Source organism: Vicugna pacos, chromosome 2 (genome assembly GCF_048564905.1).
Source record: "Vicugna pacos chromosome 2, VicPac4, whole genome shotgun sequence".
Classification (NCBI taxonomy): domain Eukaryota; kingdom Metazoa; phylum Chordata; class Mammalia; order Artiodactyla; family Camelidae; genus Vicugna; species Vicugna pacos.
Window position 1 is genome coordinate 2,040,169 of NC_132988.1, and position 13,273 is coordinate 2,053,441.

General features: G+C 40.7%; 1 protein-coding gene across 1 annotated transcript in view; it reads right to left on the reverse strand.

The window, feature by feature from the left end:
- LOC116278117 (trafficking protein particle complex subunit 9-like) overlaps positions 1-13,041 on the reverse strand; it is a 111,528-nt gene extending 98,487 nt beyond the window's left edge. The window contains exon 1 of the mRNA XM_072948334.1: positions 13,018-13,041. The gene's annotated coding sequence lies outside the window, so the exon portion shown is untranslated. The remainder of the gene's footprint in view (positions 1-13,017) is intronic.
- Between the last annotated feature and the right edge of the window lie 232 nt (positions 13,042-13,273).

Sequence of the window (13,273 nt, forward strand, 5' to 3'; positions counted from 1 at the left end):
GGGAAAATCGTGACTGACAGCCAACTGCAAACACATGGAGAGCAAAGGCCTAGAAATCACAGTTCCTTTAACTCTGCTCCTAACACAATAGGAGAGGAAATTCCTCACTGAGGGGAGAGTGGAATCCTATGCATAAGACAGGATACACTGTACAAACTGCACTAGAATTGGGGGTGATTTTCTTAGAAGAATTCTAAAGTTACAAAATTGCTGAAAAACTATTAAAACACTGACAGAAAAATTAAAACACACAGTCATATATATTATATAGAAAGATATGGAGTCTGCTCCCATGTTGCATAGAAATACAAACATATTTGTTCATTTATGGGCACTGATTACTTTATCCCAGGTAGAATATTTCAACTAAAACAAGTAATCAATATATTACACTCCTCTTGTCAAAACTAGCTGATAAATTACTCTGCTATGTAAACATAATGTGTCGAAGATAGATCTAAAATTAGTGAAAAAAATCTTATGGTTTCTTGAACTATTCTCAAAATTCAAAGCTTAATTTTAAAACAGATATGAGCAGTAATTCTATATTACCTTTTCCCTCGTGAAATGAACAGCACAGTCTGTTGTCAAAATTCTGTCCTTACAATGATTCACGAGCACCGTATACTCACAAAACTACTGGACAGCAAGGCACTATCCAGACACTGTGACCCAACAAAAGAAACACAAGAAAGACAGTGACCCTATTCTGGAGGGCTTTAAGTCTGTGTCAACACCGGGGTTTTTATATGATTGGTTTGATTGGTTGGCAAAATAAAATCAATCAAGTAATTTCTTCTTTGAGCATTCTGTAAGTCATGACTGTTTTTAGTGTCATGAGCAGGAAAGACTTAAGCATGGCTTGATTAGGTCAACTAGCAACAATCATCACTGGAGAGTGTGTAATAAAGAAGTTAACTGATAGCAATGCTTCTCCCTACATGAGACCTAAAATAAAACAACACTGATCTCTGTAAGGACAATGAGGAGATGAGATCCCCAATGAGAAAAAAACTAACAAGAAATCAAAAAAGTAAAGACTTTTTCATTAACGATTCCTGGAAAGAGTGGAGCATGGTGGTGAAGAGCTCAGATGCTAGGGAAAAAATGAGGGTCTGAATTCCCACAGCACTGGGTAGCTTTGACACTGATATGTCAGTCAAATTCTCTGCATCTCAGTCTCCGACCCATAGACTGGGGACAACAACAGTACCCATCTCCTAGAACGGTCCTAAGGATTAAGTTATTTTATATATACAAGTTTAAATAAAATACCTCAGATATTAAATATTACCCCCCAAGCACAAGGAAAAATGAAAACAGAGATAAACTGGAGTTCATTAAAATTTAAAACTTTGCTTCAAAGGACACCATCCAGAAAGTGAAAAAACAACACTCAGGAGAAAATTTTTTCAAATCATTTATCTGATAAGGAATTTGTATCTCAAAAACAAAATTCCACAGCTCAACAATAAAAAAGCAACTCAATTAAAAAATGAATAAAGGATCTGAAAAGAAATTTTTCAAGGAAAATATACAAATGGCCAATAAGCACAATGAAACAATGTTTAATAACATTAGCTCTAAAGGAAATCAAGTCAAAACAACTAGGAGAAACCACTTCAAACTCACTACAATAGGTTATAATCAAAAAAAGAGTAACAAGAACTAATGAGTACACAGAGGAAGCGGAGCGCGCAGCCCTTGCTGGTGAGGATGTAACACAGCGTGGCCACTTTGGAAAATAGCCTGGCACGTCCTCAGAGAGTTGAACATTTGGTTTCTGAATGATCCAGCAATTCTGCTTCTTGGGCACACAAGTAAGAGAACTGAAAACAAATTTTCACATAAAAAATCCTACAGGAATATTAACGGCGTCATTACTATTCAGAGCCAAAAAAGAGAAACAACCCAAATGTCTATCATGTGATGAATGGGTAAACAGAGGGGCTCAGCCATACAGTGGAATATTATTCAGCAATAGCAAAGCATAGAGTACTGACCCAGGCCACTAAGTGGACAAACATTAAAAACATTACTCAGTGTGAAAGAAGTCAGTCACAATAGACGGTTCCACTTAAATGAAGTGACTCGATTTGCATGAAATGTTCAGCACAGGCAAATCCACAGAGAGAGAAGAGTGGCTCCCTGGGGCTGGGGGATGGGGAAGTTGGGAATGTCTGTTTATGCATATGGGGTTTCCTGTTGGGGGGATGAAAATATTCTAAGATTGACTGGGATGCACAATTCTGGGCATAGAGTAAAATCCACTGTACATTTTAATGGGTGAATTGTATTAAAACTGTTAAGAACAAAAGCACCTCGGTCTAGTACCTTCCCATAGTAAATGCAAATTGCTAACTTTTATTACAGGAAGAAAAAACTGCCCTCAGCATGAAAGCAGGAGATCAGCAAATGTGAGTTAACCGAAATTGGACAAGAGCATTTCACTTGAAATAGTTGCTGAGTGTACACGAAATATTCAGACATGACAAGGAAAATCAGCTTGACATCACAAAGAAGCATTCTGCTTCAAATGCAAATCAAGTATTCGGCAAGCCCAGCTGCTAGAAATGACCAGAGAAGAAACCTGGTTCTTAAAACAAACACCAGAGCCAACAAGGAAATGGTGGTGAGGAAAGCAGGCGGCCGAAAATCTGGAACAGTTTGCTACAAATAATTTCTCCACTGAAAATTCAAAAATAAAATGAAAGTGATGCAATGCTGTGTTGACCTCACGTGAATGGGCTTCCTACAGTGCTCGACAGTTCTGTAACCCTGAATGAGAGACTCAGGAGAATCAAGATAGCTCCTGGGAGTCCACAAGTTACTGCCCACAAGCACGCTGACAACCATCACATCTGCCAGGGTTAAATTCCAGAGAACAGACCAACTTCTGAAAGGCACAGCAAATGTTGACAAGGGAAGAAAAGGCTGCAGTCAGTCCTGGGACAGAGGCCCTGAAAGCAGAGGACAGAAGGCTGCAGGTGAACTGGTGTGGCACTGGGGCAGGAAGGGACCACGGGGTAGCAGATCTCAATTATCTTCTCTCTCTCCCTCTGTTAGGAGAGATAAAACCTGCATCCTTCTCACCTGGAACTGTGGGTTCTGGCTAGCAGAAGTCTTACGTACACGGAATGAATTACTCAAGACTGTGGAAAAATTAAAGAAAGCAAGAGAGATTAGGGAGCCAACTCCACGAGTCTCTCAAATGCTCCCATATTTATTGTGTATAATCAAAGGAAAAAGTCATTAACAGTTGTGTGATAGTAAACAGGAACTTGGGGAAAGACAGGATGAGACAGAGATTGTAGAATCCACCATGAGTACAAAGGCTTAGTGTACCTTTAGGGAAGTCATGGGGAGAGGGGAACAAGATACATTCTTAAGACATGTTCATTACACAGCAGAACACCAGACCAGCCAGGTCCCTGTTTTGGGGATAATAGACTATCAAACACCACGCAGGCCCAGCGTTTATAGCTGAGGGCCTGGGTCATTGCTGTGCAATGAGCAGAGGGCTATCTAAAACCACAACTATGCAAGCAAGGCATTGTCTCTGCTTTTTATGGCAAGGAGACAGGAGTGTGGATGCACAGGTGCTTGCTTAGAAGCAGTTACTAAGCACATTTTTTTCTTATTAAAGTTGACAGGCAGCTGGGGTGTGTTACAATTTGTTAACGCAATCATGGGGTCCCACATGGAACCATTAAGGAGGACAGCCTAGGATGACAAATCCTGGCTCTGGGTCTTTTCCTGCCAGCTTCGGCCACTTCAGCAGGGTCTAGACACATCCCTGAATAACGACCCCACAGAACCACCGAAACTCTTAACTCCTTGCGCTTGAAACTTAATTTTAGCTCTACACAACTTAACGTAGAAAAGTTTCAGTAATAAAAGATATTATATTCTTTTTATATCTCATCATATTACTGATTTTTCTGATTGCTCTAAGCTGCTTCTACTTGGTAAAGCACGTAATTCTGAAGGTGAATTCAGTTCTTTCCTTTGGGCATAACTAGACATTCTGGGTTGTCTGACTGCTATTGGTCAAATACTGATACACATAATTGATATCTTTGTTCATCAATTTCAGCCTGGAGATGTGGGACTGTCACTATTTTCCTCAGCCCACCCTCTCGTCTTTTCTCATCAGCATCTCAGGCCTCCTGAAAATAAAACAAAGCATTTGTTTCCCTTAATGTACACTTTCCACAAAGGCAACAGGAATCATCAGCCTAGAGAATGAATTCAACACAAATGTTAAAACAAAAATCTACAAACCTGAAGCAACTCCATCTCCGAATCATGATACACAATGACATGAGAGTAAGTGTGTAAGGCACAAAGCATTCGTGAGCCTGACGATCTCATTTCTATTCTTCAAAGGAAGGAAGGTTTTCATATTTTTTCTTATCATTCTTTGTCATTGTTTCTGATTAAGCCAAAAAATAGTTTATGAAATAATTAATCACTGCAATAACAGATTTTTGCTGTATCAATTACAGAAGGCATTCAGAGGGGATAGGAAAACCCACCTCTGTAAAAAATGCAAAATTTCTTCCCCTGTTAAGAACACGTATACAAAATGCAACAGAGAATTCAAATTGTTGTGCAGAGGACAAAAGCCACAGAATCAAAGCAAAGTCATTATTATGACTCAATTCAAAATTCACTGGACAAACATGCTCAATGCATTCAAATAATTTTAAAGGCACACTGCAAACCATTTACTTAATTATCTGCAGGCTAGAGGAAGAATTTCCCTCTTTAACAGACAATATAAATCTATAGGTTGCCCCACCAAACGAAGACCAAACATCAGGTTTTTAACAGTTCTGATAAATCAGCATGTTCTAAAGATCAAAATCCAGAAATTTTAAACATTCATCCACACCAGAATGAAACAAGCACTTAAAAATAAAACCCAAAGAAACTAAACACATTGATCACGTACCTGGATCAATGAGAAATTCTTGTTCAGCTGCATAAAAGTACAAGCTATATAGCCTTTTACTTGAAAAATAAAACTACTTTTAAAGAGAACTGCTAAAACACATTTCATCATTCATGTTGCATTGAAAAATCTGAGGCACTTGTCTCTGATCAGAAAAGCAATTCTGAGTATTAGTATTTTACAATTCAGTGCCAGTTTGCTTTTGAAGAAAAAAGAAAAGTGACTGTTTGTCATCCTGCACAAAGTGTAAAGAATCTCCCTGCCTCTATCTCCTCCCATTTTCTAAGCTCATGCTCCCCAACCCTTCTGAAACAAGTATGAGAACTTCTTATTCCCACAAATATGCCAAATGACAAAAGAGTATCAATTTACTTGTGTAAATATATACCTACACTATGAACTGGAGGAGAAAGGTATCAGATGGCTATATGGAACTTATTCCTACATTCCTGAAATCACACACACACACGTTCACAGAGACACAGACATATACACACTGAATGAATGGGCACTTCACAAGCTAAGGACTTCCAACTTCTAGAAGATAAGTTTGTAGTTAGTTTAAAATACAAAACTGTCAGCTTTTGAAAGCCTTGAACTTTGCTAAATCATCCAAATATCAAAGAGACCCAATTAGCCTTCTCTGTAGAAAGTAATTTCCCATGATGGCAAAGCAAACCCTAAGAAGTAGGGGATCCAAGACTCGTGTTTATCACTACCTATGATCGTTTTTAAACACGTAAACAGATTCAGAAAGGTATGTCCCTACGACATTTATTCTTATTGAAATAGCATATGTATTCAATTGTCTATGCAGAAAATAGGTCCCATGATGGTGTTTAAGAACTATTTTATGTATTGAAACATTTATTTTTAAGTGCAGACAAGGAGGGTGGGTATTACTTAGTTGTAGAGCACCTGTTGAGCATGCACATGTTCCTGGCTTCAATCCCCATTACCTTCATGAAAATAAATAAACACAAGTGCTTATTTAAAAATAAGAATAAATTTATAAAAAAAATGCAGACTAAAAACCACTACAATCTAGGAGCCACAATTATAATAAAAAACAATTGTTTCTATCAAATATTGACTATATGCCAATCACAGAGACAACCACAAATCACACCTGACAACCATCACGTGTGATTCTCACCAACCCTACTAAGTAGACACGGATGAGAAACCAGGCTCTGCGGTTGAGGAGATGGAGCTCGGAGGAGCTGGGGACGCTGACCGTCCTGCTCCCCGTGACACCGCATCAGCCCAGGGCAAGCGCTGACAGTGCTGCTCTGAGGGGACACCCAGCTGCATGGAACCTTGGGGAACTGGGGAGTCACAGAAAACACTCAAAAGTGTTCAGTGAAAAACCAGCTCAAATATATTACACTGTGCCGCATCCTCTAAACATGGAACATGACTGAGACCTATTTGATGCCTCCGTGCCCTTTCTGCCATCATCATTTACTTGCCCTCTCAGCACGGCCATGATGAACTGGACCCCTTATGAAGTGCACTCAGATGGAAGAGCTTTTAAAGCTGTTTTAGGAAGTTTGTAAGACTCTGTCTAAGCCTCACACAGGCGGTCATCCATCACTTCTCACCGGTGCGGATGTACCACCTGAAATCACACCTTTCTGCTTTTTAAAAGCCCTTCATTTAATACACACTTTTAAACAGCAAAGAAGTAGCTCAACCACAGACAGTGGACAGCTTTCCACCAAATGGAATCGAACAGCCCATCGGACTACCTGGAAGCCCTTTTCTTCTATTAAACCCACTTCCAGGTACTTCATCATTTTCTGACTGCTGGACTCGGCCTCTGACTGGCCTACTCAGAGAGCTCCCATCCTCACATCCGGGGGTGGGAGAGGACCCTGCTGTTGGGAGAAATCAGTGAGGAAGGTGGACATCCTCCAGCCATGTCTGCATGTGTGGAAATGCCACAACGTGCTCAGAAATTATACCGTCATTACCCCTGGGTTCCCATGGACTGGTTTCACATTAACCAAATTTATGACACACTGTTGCAAAAAAACCAGAAATATAATTTATTAATGTAACAGAAGATGTGAAACTATGAACCAGACTGAAATATCAGAGTTCCACCAAGAGTACAGTTTCTCCTCCACGGCCCAATCACGGGCAGGCAGTCACATGGCAAGCGTGGACAGAAGCAGAGCAGGAAGGGTTTCTAGATTAACTCAATGGAATAAATTTCTGTTATACGAACAGATCTGCTGCCCAGAAGACAACGCCAATCACGGTGCACTCTCCGTGGACAGTGGCTGAGACACGACTGAGCACCTGTATAACTCTCCTTTCCCTGTCCATTCTGGGCTAAGTGATGCACAGAGGTACAGAGATACAGGGATGCAGATACCTCAAAACACCCAAAGCCCATCCCTGGGAGCCTGGAAACCAGACAGCCAGGGTTTAAATCCCAGTTTTGCCACATACTAGCTCTGTGACCTTGGCCAAATTTCTTACCCTCTGTGTGCTCAATTTCCACACTGTAAACCTGGGATAACAATCAAATCTTCCATACTCACTTGTTGTGAAGATTGAAGGATTCATTTCTGTAAAACTCTCAGAAAAGAATGTAGCACATTTTTGGTACCCAACTAATGTCAATTTAATAAGAAAGTGATTTACAAGTCTCCCATCTGATCATCTTCTGTGTTTCATGGCTAGTCTGAGACCCAAAGGAAATCCTTATTTCCCCTCTTATAAACTCTTGGGGAGAACCCTTCTCTTCCAACCCACCACCTGTTTAAACTGAGGGAGGGGATGCCACCTCCCCACTCCTCTGGTCCATGGGAGACTGCTTCTCCCTTCACACCCATGGCCCACGGCTTGCCCTCCTCATACTAACAGATTGAGGTGTCAGTCCGGGAAGACAAGCAGGGCATATGAAACCTTTCCTTTCCCTCCAGTGTTGGCCACCCTTAGGAAGCACCCGGGATGCTCAGCTCCATGGCAAGACAGCCCTGTACATTATGGGTCAGATCCTCTCAAGGGAAGGCTCGCTGTGGCCCAGAGTTACCTGGGACTGCGTGAGTCTCTAATTCTGGGACATAGTGTCATGACACTGACTCTCCCACCGCACTGAATTTCATGGAGAACGTGGCTTCATCAGTAATAAAGGAGATATTTATCGCCTGCTGTTCTTCTTTGTCATCTCTCAGTTGGCTGCTGGAGACAACATGTGTATAAGTATTGGGTCCCTTAAGCCCCAACATATATGAAGTAACAAAAAATTTTGTGGCTTAATATTGTTTCAGGGCGACTGTGTAACAGTCCTGACTCTTCTGATGCTAAATTATGGGTATAGGAACTATGGAACCTCCTCAAATATCTTTCATCATAAAACCAGCTTTTCTTATTTTCCTGTTTGTCAGTAATTGCCAAAGACTATCAAATGATGGCTTCACACCAAACAGCAGTTAAGTTTATGAGCCCTCTTGACATACCCACTGTGCTAAACAATTTACATAATTTCTAATTCTCACAATTCTACAAAGCAGAAATGAGTGTCCCCGTCTCATAGACGAGGGAAAATACAGAACGAACTGACTCAGGCTCAAGTGGCTCAGTGGCAGAGCGTGCACGCAAACCCAAGTCAAAACACTACACCCCATCGTATATGTACCAAATCTCCTACCACCCATTGACACACAGCGGCGGGGTCAATACTTAGGGAACTCAGTACACTTTTCAGCTTTAAGGTTCTCCAGAGGCCGCTTCTATCTGTCTTATAAAATCCCAGCTCACTGGTTTCTAACACTGGAAGGAAAGTCCGATGTTGCCATTGCTTGCACAGGAAGTCTGAAATATTCACAGCGAGATGATAGAATAAAACTAAGATATAAGCAGAATATTATTTCCAGGTAGACAGACACAGTGGACACTGTGCTATCCTGAAGCAGTAAGCAAAGGAATCAAAACAAAATAGTTGTTTAAGCCTTCTTTTACAAACAGGAATATTAAGACTGTAAGAAGGTGCAACAGCGCCACCTATGGCTAAAAAGACCTTCCAGGTTGCCGGGAAAGATGCAACACAAAAATTGCCTGTGGATCAGAAACAAGAATCAGATAACTAAAAGCATATGTAGCACATAATGCACTTCGCTTCGGGAAAGGGAGGGGTATTCAGTATTTAATCTGATGTTGCTAATACTGCTGAATATATACAAAGACACAGGCTCATGGAAACTCATCTTGAAGAGGAAAGAATCCAGTCCAGCCACTTCATTTTAAAGGAGGGGAGACAGATCTGGGATCTGTCCTCCTGGCCATCGGCATCAAAGCACTCCTAGGCCTCATGTCTTGCACTGTAGCAAAAACCAACAGACCTCTACTAGGCCTATATTCATAAAAGCCATGTCTGTATTTTTCCAACAGTAGGTAATCTAAGTATCTTGCAAAATACTTCTCAAAGAGCCAGGAAATCATACAAGTGTATTGAAATGCAAAAACATTTATTTACATATTAAAACAGCATGAGCTTTTTTCTATTAAAAAAGTTGACATGTCAAATCAATATTTTGATATTTTAAAACCTATTAAGAGTGCAGAAAAATAAATCAAAACTTTCTTTAATCACAAAAGAGAGAAGCTTATTCCCTGAAAATGATCAATGTGGATTTTTCTAAACTTAATGCTTCTGGTCAGATTCCTATGAATTTAAATGTCTGAGTAGATAGTTACACGGCAACATGAATACTGAGTTGTAACAATACACATTCTGTGTAAATAATCTTCAAGGTCGTCTGCTTAAGTCAATTTAAGTAGACCCTGTCTCACTAGAATGATACAGATTTCATTAAAACTTCATACTGCACGCACACACACACACAAAACCCTGAATCTTTATTACTTTAAGCCATATTCATATATATCCATATTGAATATGCATCAGAAACAAGCCACCCTCTTTAGTATTCACAGTTGATCCTTCTAAACTATCTGTCATTTTGACAGCACATTTTTACTAAGCAGCTCTTGGATGCTTTGTATACAAGGCGTCTACCTCTCACAGTCAGACACGGTAAACGGCATCACTCAAATTTTACAAATGAGGAAATATACTTAAGCCTTGAAAACAACTTAAATTTTTATCATCAGGAAAGAAAAGAGTAAAGATTTTACTTTCAATATTCACTGACAAATTTTTCTCCATACTAAGATTACATAAAACAAATTCAGTCATTGCAAATTATTCTGTCAATAAGCACCACTACAGAAAAACAAGCAACATCATTAGCAATGCTTGGACATTCAAAGCCCACCCCTATTTTGCACTATAATCATTTTTAATGTTTTGTTTTTAGTGATTACATAACACTAAAATAAAAAAACCATAAACTATTTAAGTCATTACCTGAGAATGCAACATATGTGAAAATGTACAATTTTAATTTATGCCACTCTGTCTCACATTCTCACTGGTGTCTCTCCTTTGAAGGCCTCATCAGGCTGAGATCGCCAAAATCGGTCATTTATGGACTCACAGGAGTTCGGGAAGCCACTCAACGGGAGGCTGATCAGAGGAGCAAATGAGAATGCATTCTGTGCAGCCTGGGTTCCAGCCCTGAGCCTGCCACCACCAGCTGCGTTTGATTTGGGACAAGCTGCCCACTTCTCAATCCCTCAGCTGCAAAAAAGGAGACACTGATACCTACCCGCAAACACCTGCTTTGAAGCAAAACATGAGAAAGCATTTTAGCCTTTGGTAGGTGTCCACTCACAGCAAGCTTGGTCATTATGATGATGAGGATTACTTTAATAAGTTAAGCTAGACCAAAAATTAGAAATCACCATAAAGAAGAAACATTTTAACTCAATGAGCATTTCCTTTTGAATGGATTGAAGAAAGTTCTATTGATTTTTTTAATAAACCAAACTTTGTCCATTAATTATAGATTTACAGGTTCATGGACAAGTCTCCAGAAAAAGAATTAGAGACCTCTAACCTCTGAATAATAAAAAAGTAAAGTTTAAAAAAATTTACGGGGGAGATTATACCTCAGTTGAGAGAGTATGTTCTCAGCATGCATGAGGCCCTCAGTTCAGTCCCCAGTAACTCCATTTAAAAACTATTTTTTTTAAAAAAATGGAGAATTAAAGCAAAAAGATGGAGGACTAGAGAATTTTTTAGAGACTCAACTCAGTTTTAAGATGGGGAAAAAATATCCATTTCTCACAGGAAATCTTGAGAACTATGTAAACAGAATCTGAATTGTCTAGTGTTTTAACATTATTCATGAATTCATATTACCAAGTCTTAAAACTACCTGATAACCCACCGTGGTTATACTGATCATAAAATCTACCAACGCGGATCGAGCTCCGGCTAGGACTGCTCTGTTCTGACATATCTGCCCCTGAGTCCTCACCAGGCTGACAGCACTAAATTTTGTCATTCATGAGCATCTCGTGTAAGTCTTCCATTTGTGCTTCTCACTCTCTCCTCACCAGCCCTTCTGAGGGAAGCACTGTTATCGTCTTCCCCACCCGCAGATAAGGCCACTGAGGCACAGAGACTAAACCCGTTCCAGGTCACAATGGCATTAAGGGACTCTGTATTTCTGCTGTTTTGCGATTGAGAAAGGAATCTGAGATATCAATTCAAGGGAGACTCTTAAATAATCAAGTCTGTCAGGTCTTCACCTCAAAGAGCAGATACTATAAATTCCTGATGTAGGATGAGGCTGCCGCCACAAAATGACTCAGCTAGAAATTAATATCCAAGATGAAGCAGCGGATACACATAAATATTCACGACTGTCAACTCCGCTCACGGGTCTGGGCCCTTCACTGCCTGAACGGGGTTGAAATCCCCACCCGTGTCTGGGAGGGAAGCGCGGCTCTTCCCGGTCTCACCCAGGCTTCACGGGCTGTTTCCCCCAACAGACTGTCCTCAATGATTAAAAAGCTCTCAAGATTTTTACACCAGGCAAAACTAAAAGACATTTCTGCAGATGGAGCACTTTCCCAGGCTTAAACCTTACTTGCCTACACTCAGCAAGGGGGAAAAAAGAAACATGACTCTGCAAAGTCTCTGAGCCTTACCACTCACAGGAGTAGAATGGCCTCAGCACGAGATGAGACTTCACATTGCAGGGTGAGAACAAAATAAAGCCGCCCCAACCACAGGCACTCCCAGAGACAGCGCTCAGCAGTCTTCTGCACACTCACGGTTGTGCAGCCCTTAACACCATCTATATCCAGAACACTTCATCGCCCAAAAAGAACACCCCTGTCACTAGCAGCCACTCCCCAACCCACCTCAATCCAGCCCCTTGCAACCATCACCTGCTCTCTGCCTCTGCATGTGCATATTCTGGGCTTTTCAGATCACTGAAGTCAACAATATGTGGTCTTTTGTGTCTGGTTCCTTTCACTTAACGTGCTGTTATCAAGGCTCGTCCATGTTGAAGTGGTATCAGCATGTCTTTTTTTTTTTTGAAAATGTTAAACTGTATTTGAAGGTGGTTAATACTATCAAAAAGTGTATAGAGGAGTATAAAGGGTGGGGTTTCAAAGGGAAAAGTGCGGGTTGAGCAGTCAGGGTGGACTTCCCAGAGCAGATGGATTTTTCATATTCCCCTTTATTTATTTTTTCTTTTTTATTCACTCTTATGTCTGAATAATATTCCACTAAATAGAGATACTACATTTTGTTCATCCATGCAGCAGCCATATATGGACAAGGTCCAGAAGAATGAGTGTAAGAGGTGGCTAGCACGGATGGCATTTAAGCAAAGGGCAAGATGTGCTTTCCAGAAAAAAAAAGCGAACAATCAGAGGCACAAGGAAATTCAGTGCGTTCCTGAGAAAGTGCATGGTTGCTTCAGTAGGACTGCCGTGCAGGGCTGTGGGGGATAGTGACAGGAGACACAGTGAGGGAGTCACCTGAGAATATTCCCCACTGCAAGCAGCTCAGCCAATTCTCCTCCCTCATCCTGTATTTTAGAGCCATTTTTGCTAGGTTTTCTCTTATTTCAATTAAAAGTACTTTAGTTACACATCTGATCATCTACATCAGACCACATTACCTCCAAGCGACAGAAAATCATTCACTGACCGGAGCAGCTCCAAGACATAACGGTGATGGACCATGGAGTCCTGTAGCATCCCAGCCTGCAGGCACAAACCACACATGTTCCCTGGTGATGTCCGGAAAGTAAAATGCATGGAAATATCTCACTGCTGGTGCACGACATCTGCCCCAAAATTGCCCCAAAATCATGCTGGCAAAGCACTACTCAACCCTGTCACTACCGGAAAAAAAAAAAGACAGAGAGAGAGAGA